The sequence below is a fragment of the Pinus tabuliformis genome, chromosome 1_2 (assembly GCF_031772625.1).
Source record: "Pinus tabuliformis cultivar Carrire ecotype Pingquan chromosome 1_2, CPIR1, whole genome shotgun sequence".
Lineage (NCBI taxonomy): Eukaryota > Viridiplantae > Streptophyta > Pinopsida > Pinales > Pinaceae > Pinus > Pinus tabuliformis.
This window is the reverse complement of record NC_142298.1, coordinates 552,816,170-552,828,633: the sequence shown is the minus strand read 5'-3', so window position 1 is coordinate 552,828,633 and position 12,464 is coordinate 552,816,170. Positions and strand designations below refer to the sequence as shown.

Here is a 12,464-nt window from a genome sequence, read left to right as displayed (position 1 = left end):
GCTGAAAGCAAAGCTAATCTACTGCATAAAAATCGAACTACAAACTAGCTAACTAATGGCTAAAACAAAATGACTAACTGGCTACAAAATGACTAACCACTAGCTAACTAAAATGAGGCCCCAAGCCCTCTTATTTATACAATTTGAGGACCCAACAGTCCTCCTAAAAGTTAGGGACTTGGCTGCCCAAGACTTGTAGTTAACAGCAGTCCAACTTGACTTGCTTGGCTGCCCTTGAGCTCATTGATTTGGTGGCCTTTGAACTCCGAGCTGATGGTGGAGAATTCGAGGTAAGGGTCCATAAATGAGGGGGACACCTTCCTACAAATCCTCTAGCTTGTTCTCCCACAAATTTGGCTGCCAAGTGCACATTAAGACCTTCCATTTTGTCTCCAAGTTGACCAACAAGGCTACACAAAGCACCCATTAGACTTGTTGGCATAATGACTAACCAAATTCACTCTATTAACATAAAAATAATCAAAAACATGCAATAAACAAATGAGAATGGTGGACTAAGCCAAATGAGGAGGTTGAATGAGCCCAAATAATTGTGCATTTTTGGGGCTCATCATCACCCCCCTACTGAAAGTGTTGCTCATCCTCTGAGCAACCAAATCTCTCCCCTTGTCTTTGATGGCCCTGGTGACGTCCTTGGCTAGCATCTTGGCCGATTTCTCCTTTGGCTTCCCTCTTTTCACTTTCCTGTAGAAACTGTTCTGTCTTCCTGTAGAAACTGTTCTGTCTTCCTGTAGAAACAGTCTGCTAGCTTCCTGTAGAAACAGTCTGCTAGCTTCAATGAACTGCCCGAGAATAGATATTGCATGCCGAAGCTGGATGGGAATCACTGTTTTTCCATTGGTTAATCCTTGATTCACGTTTATGTTCCTGACATGACAATACTTTCCAACTGTGGCAGCTTTCTTTGCTTCATAAAATGCTTACTGCAATAGCAAATATAATAACAGATTTGTATCCCACAGCCAACCCAAATATAACATTAGTTGCTGCTTCCAGTCCAATCGGCCTTGGACAGGGCTGTAAGCATTACTAGTGCAGTATTCAGTGACAAAACCAATAACAAGGCCAGACCACAAACCAATAGCACCACAGAAGAAAAGCGCCCAGTTCTTTACAACCTTCTAAGCACCAAAATTGAAGATAGTGAAGGATGAAGGCAATGCAACTAGGCTTACAGCAACAATGCCAATAGTCATCACTACTATGGAGATAATACGTTGCTTTTTCAATGCAGGCTCAATTTCCTTCACAGCCTTGATCTCAAATATGTTAGTTGCAAACAGAGTTGTGATTAAGCAAGCAATGATACCCATTGAACTAATAATCAAGGGGTAACACATGGCAGTAAGATCATGAGAGTTTTCAAATGATGATATGGATGCAACAACCAGAGCTGCACAGGAAGATTCAGTCATAGGACCCAAATAGATCTGATCCCATACCAGCGATATCTCCAACATTGTCACCAACATTATCAGCAATGACAGTTGGGTTGCGTGGATCGTCTTCAGGAATGTTCCTCTCAACCTTGCCAACAAGATCAGCACCTACATCTGCTGCTTTGGTGCAAATACCACCACCTACGCTGCCAAACAGAGCCATGGAAGAACCACCGAGACCATATTTGAAGATGTTGAAATAAGTTTTGCTAACCATTTCATATATTTTTCTCTAAGATGTTCTGCTAATTTTCGTTTATCTCCATCTGAATTCGGATACACTTCGAGTGAATCATGATCATTGCAACAATTTCAGAGAGAAATAAAACAATCATCAAATGAGTTGATGATAGAGAACCAATTAACTGATTGTGCACACTTTAGTTGAGGACGTGGAAAGTGTCGATGAACAGCAGTGCATGAGTTTCAGCCAAGCTGTCTTCAATTTCTCCGTGATTTGTGATGAGGTGGAAAAAACATGTGCGCTAGATTTTTCAAACTGCAGTGATACATGTCTTCTTCTCTCCGTTAATTAATTGACATCCTGTTCACTGGAGTTCAACTACCATTAACTGTGTTTTTTTTTTTTAATTTTCACGTGAATGGTCGATCATGCTGCGTGATTTTTGCCTTGAGCGCTAGAGAAGACAATCGGTCGAGCCTCGCTAATCCGTGGCTTAATTCCACCATCTCATTCATTCATGCAGTTTCCAAATTAATTTTATGCAATAGAAGAATGGGTTTGTCACATACCTCGAAGTTGAATGGCTGCCGTGAGCTGCTGTGGGCTGTCATTGCTGCATGCATTTGATTTTATGGTTGCATGATGGCTGGGTTGCTAATCCATGGCTGGTTTTCTTGTGCAGGTGTCCTCTGGCCAGATGCATGCAACAAGAATTCATTTCCACGTTCAGATCTGCATCCTGAACCTGCTGCCATTGAATTTTCACAGGACCAGAACTTCTTTTTTCCATTTCTCCCAAACGGCAAACCGGATTGAGCTGAAACTTGGTGGGCATGTTCCTACCATCATGATGCATCTCCCATAGCAAATTCGTGATCAATGGATGCACGGATTTCGAGAAAATTGGAAAATGGCTGAAGATTTCAGAGCTCGATTTCTCGGAAACCGTGCATCGGAATTGGCTGAAACTGCTTGGGTAGGCTACTATCACCCACGTGCATCTCCCCATGAAACAAGTTTTGAAACGGATGCACGGTCATGGAGAAAATGCAAAAATGGCTGATGGTGATGGAGGCTGATTTCTTGGAAACCGTGCACCGGAATTGCATGAAACTGCTCAGGCATGTTGTCATCGACCTTGTACAATCCCCCATAAAATGGTTTGTCAAATGGATGCATGGTTCTCAAGTTATGGCAAAAACAAATTCTGCTCTATGTGTTTTTGGCTTCAAGGCATTTTGCATGTGTTTGCATGGTATGACAAAATGAATTTTTGCTGTGATGCAGGTATGGAGATGATGGAGGATGAGTTGGAAGACTGCAGGAGGACTCTTGAACCTTTGAGGAAGCTACCATGCTTGCAAAACCACTTTTTGAAATGCATGCCTAGTTTCCCACAATTTCTACAGGAAGATCCTGTAGAAGCACAATGAGAGGCACAAGAAGGTGGAAAAAATGATGGATGAAGGCAAGGGATGGACACACAAGTGCTTGGAGGCCTAATCAACAGATTCCCACCATTAGATTCATTTTTGAGATTGAATTTGGCTCGTCCAAAGGTTCTACAGGATGTTTCCTGTAGAAATATAGAGCATCCTGTAGAAAACACAGTTTTGAGGAAAGAAGCATAATGACATGAAAAGAATGGTGGAAAAGGGGTGAGGAGTGGAAACATAGATGAGTGTAGGCCTCATGGACATATTCCAAGCCTTCAGGTCCTCTTTGGAGATCAATTTGGCTTTTTTGTAAGCTTCCTGTAGAAGATACGAAACTTCCTGTAGAAGGCACAAAAACTCCTTTGTCTTTGATTTGAGTGCTCCTCCTATCATGAAATGTCCTCCTTTAACCTGCAATGTCATTGCTGCAACATGAACTTATTCAATGGAGATTAGCTTTATTTTTCCTTTTTTCTTTTTCTCTTTTTTTTACAAAAACAACTAGGGCGCCTCATGGAGGTTTTCACCCTAATTGCCTGCCTTGGGCGCCTCCAAGGGAGGTTTTCACCCAAAGATCTTTTTCTCTTTTATTTTCTTTTCTTTCCAACCCATTGACCGCCTCATGGAGGTTTTCAATCAATGAGCCAATCTAAGGCGCCTCCGAGGGGGTTTTCACCTTAGATTTTTATTTTTCTCTTATTTTCATTTTTTCCATTTCTTTTTTTTTCTTTTTTTCTTTTTTCTTTTTTCTACCCTACCCTACTTGAAAAACAAAATCATTTTCAAGTATAAGAATACTTCCAATGGAGCCATGTGCACATCAAGATTAGAGACAAAATGATGTGAAGGCTCGGAATGCATGCTTGGACAAGTATCCAGATCTCAGAGACAAAATGATCTGACTTTGAAAGTACAAAACATAGCTGAGGAAGAGAGTACTGCTGCAACTTAGTGACTGTCTGGAACCATGTCTCAATATAGCTTTGATATCCTTGGTTCTTTTGCTGATCTAGATCATTCTTCATGTCACCTTCTATCATGACCTTCTGATCTTCCTCTTTTTGTTGATCTTCCTCTTGAGTACACGGAAGATTTGATGGTAACCATGAGGGATCTCTCTCGATCTCTGATTTAGATCTCTTTTCTTCATCAAGTGCAACCCATGGTTCTTTGATCTCCTCTTTGGAATCTTCTTTTGCTTTTGGTCCTTCAATGTTGTCAATATAATCTCTGCTTTGCAACACTCTTCCTGAGCTTTGGTGAAGATCATTGGGCTCAAGAGGAGTTGTTTGGATATGTTGTGCCTCAGATTTGCAATGGGGTTGAGCTGCTCCGTTGCATGGTTTTGGAAATGGAGGTACGGGTAGCTGAGTGGGGGTGTGAAATTGAGATGGAGATGGATGGCATTGTGGTTGGGTAGGCATTTGGGGTTGCCTTGGTGGAGGAGGAGGCGATGGTTGTGGATGAGCAGGTGGTGGAGGAAAATGAGTGGGATGAGAGTTATATTGGGGCCTCCACTCCTGATAAGGTGCATTCCACTGAGGCTGGGGCTGAGCATAAGAGTGAAATGAATGAGCAACTGGTTGGACATAATATGGATCTGTGAAGGAACAAGGAGAATATGACCAAGGAGGAGGTGTAGACCAGGAAGGATGAGCAGGGGGACCCCAAGAAGGCATGAAGGTGGCTTGATAAGGGTCATAATAGGTCTCGGGTATCCCTTGTAGTTCCTGCTGGTAGGGTATGGGTCCATGTGGCCTCCTTTGGTTCATATAACAGAGTGATTCAGTGGCTCTCTTGGCTCTTTGATATGTAGCTTTGATTCTGGGCAAGGAAGGGCACTGATCTGTAGGATGGTATTCCTCACAGATGAAACACACTTCTAGGGAGTGCATTGGACATTCGTTCCTAGGATGCTTTTTAAGGCACCTAGGACAAAAAATGGCCAAAGCCCTCTTGGCTTCTTCTTGCTTCTTTTGGATCCGCAAGGTATCCAGTTGCATGGCAAGAAACTGCCTCATATCACTCTTGATCTGATTTTCAAATTCATATTTGGACAAGATGTTGCTCCCAACATCTCTGCTTGTAGCCATTTTCTCCAGAGGAATGTTTTCTTCTTCTTCTCCCCTAGAGGTTCTTCAAATATGTCTTGATGTCCACCCAGGGGTTCTTTCATCACAGCCATCGAAGAAGAACGTTGGCTGTGTGAAGCAGTGGGGGTGTTGTGCAATCATTTTTCTAACTTATCTCTACTCCTACAAGGCATGAAATAGATTGAATTGCAACTAACTATCTTGCGAAATTGAAATGAAAGCAGGAAAGGACTAATCTATTTTGCTCAAATGAAATTGCAAGAATGAAATGCTAGGCTACGCTTGCGAAATTGAAACACTAATCTACGCTTGCAGAATTGAAATGCGGAATTGAAAGGCTATTCAAGGAAAGCAGGAAATGCTAATCTATGAAAGCGGGAAATACTAATCTAGGAAAGCAAGAAATGCTAATCTAGGAAAGCAGGAAATGCTAAGCTACTTTTGCAGAATGGAAATGAAATAAACTACTGAGCAGAAGTAAGAGTACGAAAGTAGAAGAAAAGCAACAATTACTAATACTCTGACGCTTCCCCGGCAACGGCGCCAAAAAGATGGTGAGCTCCAGTATTGTAGCAATAATGCTACAACTCCTGGGGCTTCCTGTCTCTTAATTTTATCAACCCGGTAGTTCGTACAAACTTGGAAGCGGCGGTGCTATATGCACAAGTACTAGCTCTTGTCGCAGCTGTCACTTGGTCAGCTGGCACAAGTCCGCTAGGGCTCAAGCCAACTTCTATAGGCTCTCAGAAGAAGCTTGCTAATTGATGGACGAAAGCTATTCTCAAAGGAAAGCTACTTTACTTGACAAAAATGAACTGAAAGCAAATCAAAGCATGTAAACCTAGGAAACCCTAATTCAACTAGTCTAACCTCTATGATGCAAAGACTGTGAAGGAAACTTCTACCAATGATGCCATTACTTCTAATAAGTGAAAATGCATGAATCTAATCTACTTGCATCTTAAAAAACATGTTTTTCTATTTTCTCTTTAAGTTATAAGAATTGTCATGCATGTGCTTCTAACTAGTTTTCCACTGTGCAGGGATGGATCAAGGGATGAAATGCTTTGGGAAAGGCTGGGATGGTACAGAGAGGGTCTAAGGGATACCTGACATTCTCTCTGAGAGTTTCACAAAGTTTGGATGACATGCAACCGTGTTTATGAACTTCTACAGGAAGTCTGCAGGGGTTTCTACAGGAAAGTCCCGTAGGTCTTCTACAGGATGTTCTGTAATTCTTCTACAGGATGTTTACGAATTGGATTTTTGAGGATGGATGGTTGATGGAAGATGCATGGATGGTTATGGAGGTAGGATGGGGGTCTGAAGTGACCTAGGAACTGATGGATGGAGTGATGAGATGATATGTGGAAGGATGATTTGGCTTTAAGGTAGTTGAGACAACAATGGGGAAGAAGGTAAGGTTACTTGGCAAAAGAGCAGATGGGAGATAAGAAAACAGACTTGGTGATGGAGGAGCTGATCTGGACGAGGCTCAGATGAACGAGGAGGTGATGAAGGTGATAAAGATGCCCTGCACAATGCTCATCCAAACGAATCAATGAATTCTTGCAAACAAACCAAGTCCTAGCTAACTCAATCCAACTGTCAATGAAATGAATAAACAATAGCTTTGTTTGGAAAGAGAACCATATACATCACGTGAGCAAGAACATGCCAAAAGATCTAAATGCATAACAAAATCCTACCAATCTATTATAAACATGAAAAGCTACTTGAACCATCAAAAGAAACCTAAGTAACAAAGCACGAATTAGATCTAAAGAGTAGATTTTATTTCAAGAACGCAGCAAACACATAAATATAAACAAGGGAGGTACTGGGCGCTTGAGATGGGCCCAACCCCAAGAACTACAGCCTCCCAAGAGCGATTTAGAGCTGGTGCAAAGCTGGATCCATCTTTATTAATCAAGAAATGAAAAGTTACATCAAAACTGTCCACAAGAAGAACTTGAGCATGAGCTGAAAGCAAAGCTAATCTACTGCATAAAAATCGAACTACAAACTAGCTAACTAATGGCTAAAACAAAATGACTAACTGGCTACAAAATGACTAACCACTAGCTAACCAAAATGAGGCCCCAAGCCCTCTTATTTATACAATTTGAGGACCCAACAGTCCTCCTAAAAGTTAGGGACTTGGCTGCCCAAGACTTGTAGTTAACAGCAGTCCAACTTGACTTGCTTGGCTGCCCTTGAGCTCATTGATTTGGTGGCCTTTGAACTCCGAGCTGATGGTGGAGAATTCGAGGTAAGGGTCCATAAATGAGGGGGACACCTTCCTACAAATCCTCTAGCTTGTTCTCCCACGAATTTGGCTACCAAGTGCACATTAAGACCTTCCATTTTGTCTCCAAGTTGACCAACAAGGCTACACAAAGCACCCATTAGACTTGTTGGCATAATGACTAACCAAATTCACTCTATTAACATAAAAATAATAAAAAACATGCAATAAACAAATGAGAATGGTGGACTAAGCCAAATGAGGAGGTTGAATGAGCCCAAATAATTGTGCATTTTTGGGGCTCATGAATATTCCATTAGAATAGTTCATTACATTAGATCTAATAAAATATGGAAATCTTTATTGCAGAGGGTAATTTCCATTAGACCTTAGATTCTTTAATTATTGGTTTTCTACTTAAATGTATGAAACAACTAAAGTGAAAAAAATAAAGAATAAAAAAATATGCTCACATAACATCCACAAATAAACAAAAGATTTACCCTTGAGAAACCTGTTGTAGGAGAAAACATAGCTAGAAGCTGAGGTTGTTATGCTCTCTTTTCTCTACTATGGAAATATGCAAATACAAAGAAAGAGGTACTTGTTGTGGGGTTACCTAAGACATTGTGACCTATAAGGATGTTACAAAATCTTATCCCCCTTTGTTCTTCTCTCTAAATTACCCTTCTTAGTTGCTCTACTTAACTATGGAACACATAAAATAGTATAGAATGGAACCCCTTTTCCTCCTAGCAGCCCAATATTTAAAATTGTCCAATACCCATATAGGGGTATATTTTTTACTTCCTCAAGCCTCAATGTGATAAGGTTTTGGTCCTTTTAGAATATTCTTAAAATTATTCACGTATCTAACCCCAAATGTGTGAGAAATTGGGTTGACATGGCATCCACTCATACCATGGTGGTTAACAAGGTAGATCAATTTTTAGTAGGCATAAATTTTACATACAAGCTATGATTGAGGCGATTTTTGCACCATTGGAAAGGCCTCAATGTGTAGATCAATCTCATGGGTGTCACACATAAGCTTTGGACCCTACAACCCAAAAATATCATTTGATGCCTCAAAATGGACCTAAAAGGTCCTAAACCCCAATTTCCAAATTGGAACATACTGCTAAAATGTTCATGCAAGCTAATTCCTCCAACTTTTTCCACCTGTAAAGTGTCGAGACACATGAAAAATAGTATAATGATCCAGTCTATACCAACAATGTGTAATGAAATATATATATATCTATGCATAGACCTAAACTTTGACTTGCACGAGCCAAATATGTTAGGGATATGTTCCTTTCTCTCTCTTCTCCAAGTTTTTAATCTCCATGGTCCGAGAGTATGTGGATTTGAATAATGGGTGTGTGCTCTTGAGCTAAGAAAGTGTTTTCTAACCAAGTGGGTTCATCTTTTGGTCTAGGTATTTTTCATTGCATTTGTTTCTATGACATTATCCAAAAATGGGAGGTATGTGATGTGTGGAACCTCCTTTTACAATTTACTTTGAGGGTGGAACCTCCTTTTAAAATGAATCCAATATGAAAGATAAGTTGGGATGATCCTAAAACTAGGTCTCCTTGCTATATAGAGGAGATAAAGGGTGCAATCATAATGAAAGGATGCAATGAAAGGTTCTAGTTTACCTACTAATAGAGCATTAGGAATGTAATAACTCCATATCTAGGGCTTAATAAGGGGTTTTATGCTTAACACTTAGTGAGGGGTAAAATATCAACATCATAATAGAGTAAATAACATGAAATGTGGGAAGATCATTTATTAGTGGAAGCATATGAACATGATAGGAATGATATTATGGCTATGGTTTAGATTAGAGATATGTAGAAAATGGTGAAAACATTAAACTTCAAATACAAACACATGAGGCAAGGTGTCTACCATTGAAAATATGACTGGACTCAACAACCTCTATGGTAGCTAGTTGATGTTGATAGAGTCAATATATCATCTATCATCCATCTCGATTCTCTTAGAGTGAAAAAATTTGAGGAATTGACTTGTACGAGAAGTTTTATCAAGGGGACCTAGTTTGGAGAATTAAGGTCTGAAAAAATTGGAGGTATTAAATGACTTTTTTTGGGGAGTAGAACTTTCCCACTTAAGCATCAAACTTTGTGGCATTGCTCTACACTCAAATACCTTTCTAATGACACAAAAATAATATCAATTGGAGTTTGTACGCAAAATTTATACCTCTTGGAATTTGAATTATCATGTTTGATCACCATGGCATGATTGAATTCCATGTCAACCCATGTTACTCATGCATGAGGAGATATCCATGTGAATACTTGGAAGAAGACTCTAAAAAGGTCAAATTTGTAAATGGAGTTGAGAGTTGAAGGAGTCAAACTTGACCCCTAGTTGTCTATTGAGCTATGTTATAACCAAACTTGTAGGAGGAAAATGGGTTCCATTCTATTCGATTGTATCTTGTGATGAGCCTCAGTGTTGCAAAAGAAAATGTTGCAACTCCAAAGGCTACCAACTTAAATTATCAACCTAAGGTTCGTACAAACTTAAGAGGTGTCGGCACTATATGTGCAACATACAATGTGTCCTTATTTTGTTGATCTGATGTAATCGAGTGAATGTCATGAAATCAAATCCTAAACTAATTACAGAAATGGAAATGCCACTTGCTCAAATGTAAGCACTAACCCTATTTTCATAAATGGAAATCAAACACTATCCTAATTGCGGGATGTGAAAGTTGCATTAAAAAGGAAACCCAATATTAACTGATGCGGGAGCATGTGACTCAGAGGGGAAGAATCTTCCAAATTATTCCAAAAATCCAAAAAAATTTACAGGCAAGGGAGTGGGGTCCTTTAGCTTGCAATTTCTATGCTTTCTTAGTTAAAATTAGAATAAATTCTAGCAATAAATCATGCTATTTGTAACAGAGCTTTTCAAGCTTTAAATCACCTGCAAAGCATGCTTTTCTTTGTATCGGATAAGGACGAGAGGGCCTATCCTTAGTTATAAATAAAATGGCAGCAAAGCTCTCATCAGATAGAGGAGAGCGGCGAGTGCCATAGTATTATCTTGGAAAATTTGTTCTCTCAGTGTCTCTCATTAATGAATTTGCCGCATACATGAATAGACTGTTATATAGTGCGATGGTGTCGAACGGTTCCATTTCCACACACAGCAATTGATGTGTATTAATCATTAACTTTATTTCCCTTTCGTTTTATTGTTTATATAGTCTTGGAATTCAATTGCGCATATACTCTGGTTATAGCAAGAATTCTTGCGACGTTACCATTAAGTAACTGTAGCCGACCTGAGACTTTATAATTGAAAGTTCAACCATATCGGTCCGAGACTATAACAGTGTAGGGAGGTCCTTTGAAAGATTAGCCGCATGCTCAGCGTACAAAGCCTTTCGGGAGTCATAGCATAACAAGACGAGTTCTGAATTTAGAAGGCGAAAAGACCTAAGTTGTAATAGATACATATCGCTGAATCCGCTAGTTCGGGGGTATAAAAGTTGTCAATTAAATGGACTAGCGAATAACGAAATCAGCGACATATTAGAAGGCCACATATAATTGTATCGGGTCCGTTGAGGAAATCCTTGTTTGAACGGTCGCCGACTTGCATATATCGGCCAAACCAACGTAAGGGCAGAGATATATATAACGAGAGTGAATCATATATGTATATTCAAGCTTTGCACGCCGGTAAGACTCCACTCACACTTGTTGCGATGCGATCTCGCATCGGCCCAAAGAGCGAAGGGAACCATAATGGTTATATGTAGTTATGTGTGCGTAAGGAGTTTGGGCGTGTGGATTACTTGCCAATACGAGGCTGAGGTGTAACCACAATATAACGTGGCATATGTGTATTGTGTTATGTGCATATCACTTTTGAGAGTTCACTAAAACGCCATTGTTTGTAAATGAGCCTTTGTTAATGGGGCCGATAAAGTTTTTTTTAATGAAACACCAGTTTAATGACTGATGCGCCCAGAGGAGAAGATAGGGAAGTCAATCGAGATATTGAAGAGCTTGCTGGCAGATTGGGGAGGTTGACTCTAACGCCTGCACCCACACCATCATTAGTGGTATCAGAGCCCACAACTGACATTGAATTGAATCTCAGGAGCAGAAGAAGGATGGCTTTCAGAGTTGGAAGAGGACGAGGACGTGGTGGAAGAGGACGACCTGTTGCAAATGCTGAACTATTGGAAATAGTAGAAGAGCTGCGAGCTAGAGTGGATGCTTTAACTTCAGATAGAAATATAGATGATGGAGATGTCAGTGAGCCTGAAATTGAAGTTGCTGAAGAAGAGGAAGCTGTACAGGTTACTCCTGAGATGAGATTCTTTCAGTCAGTGTTAAAATCCATAGCCAGGCCATGGAACCAATTAGTACCAGTATATCAAGGAGGATTGAATCCAGAAGAATTGATCGACTGGATCAACAGCATGGATAAATTCTTCGATTACGAGGAAACAGAGGATGAGAAGAAAGTAAAGTTTGTTGTCACCAAGTTAAAAGGCCATGCAGCGCTCTGGTGGGATGGTGTGCAGGCGGAAAGGAAGAGACTTGGTAAGCAGCCAATCAAGAACTAGAGCCGAATGGTAGCAAAGTTAAGAGGTAAGTTCTTGCCAAGTAATTATCAGCAAACATTGTTTAGACAAATGCAAAATCTTAGACAGAGAGCTTTAACAGTAAAAGAGTATACAAAAGAGTTTTATAAAGTAAGCATAAGAGTGAGAGAAGCCCAAGACACAGATGAGAAGGTGGCTAGATATATGAATGGCCTCAGAATGGACATTCAGGATGAGATAAGCCTGTTGTCTCCTAAAACAGTAGAGGAAGCTTATCAGATAGCATTGAAAGCGAAGGAAAAGCTCATAAGGAAGCAGTCTGCCAAAGGGAGAGGGACTTTTAGAGGAAAAGGAAGTCAAGGTGGTAGAGGTAGATCTACAGCACCTAGAGATGGAGCTAGCAGTAGCTCAACCCAGCATGCACCCAGAGAAGGTGA

General features: G+C 40.3%; 1 pseudogene; it reads right to left on the bottom strand.

Moving 5' to 3' along the window:
- Positions 1-930: 930 nt before the first annotated feature.
- On the bottom strand, positions 931-1,623 carry LOC149206778 (pyrophosphate-energized vacuolar membrane proton pump 1 pseudogene; annotated as a pseudogene).
- Positions 1,624-12,464: the final 10,841 nt, after the last annotated feature.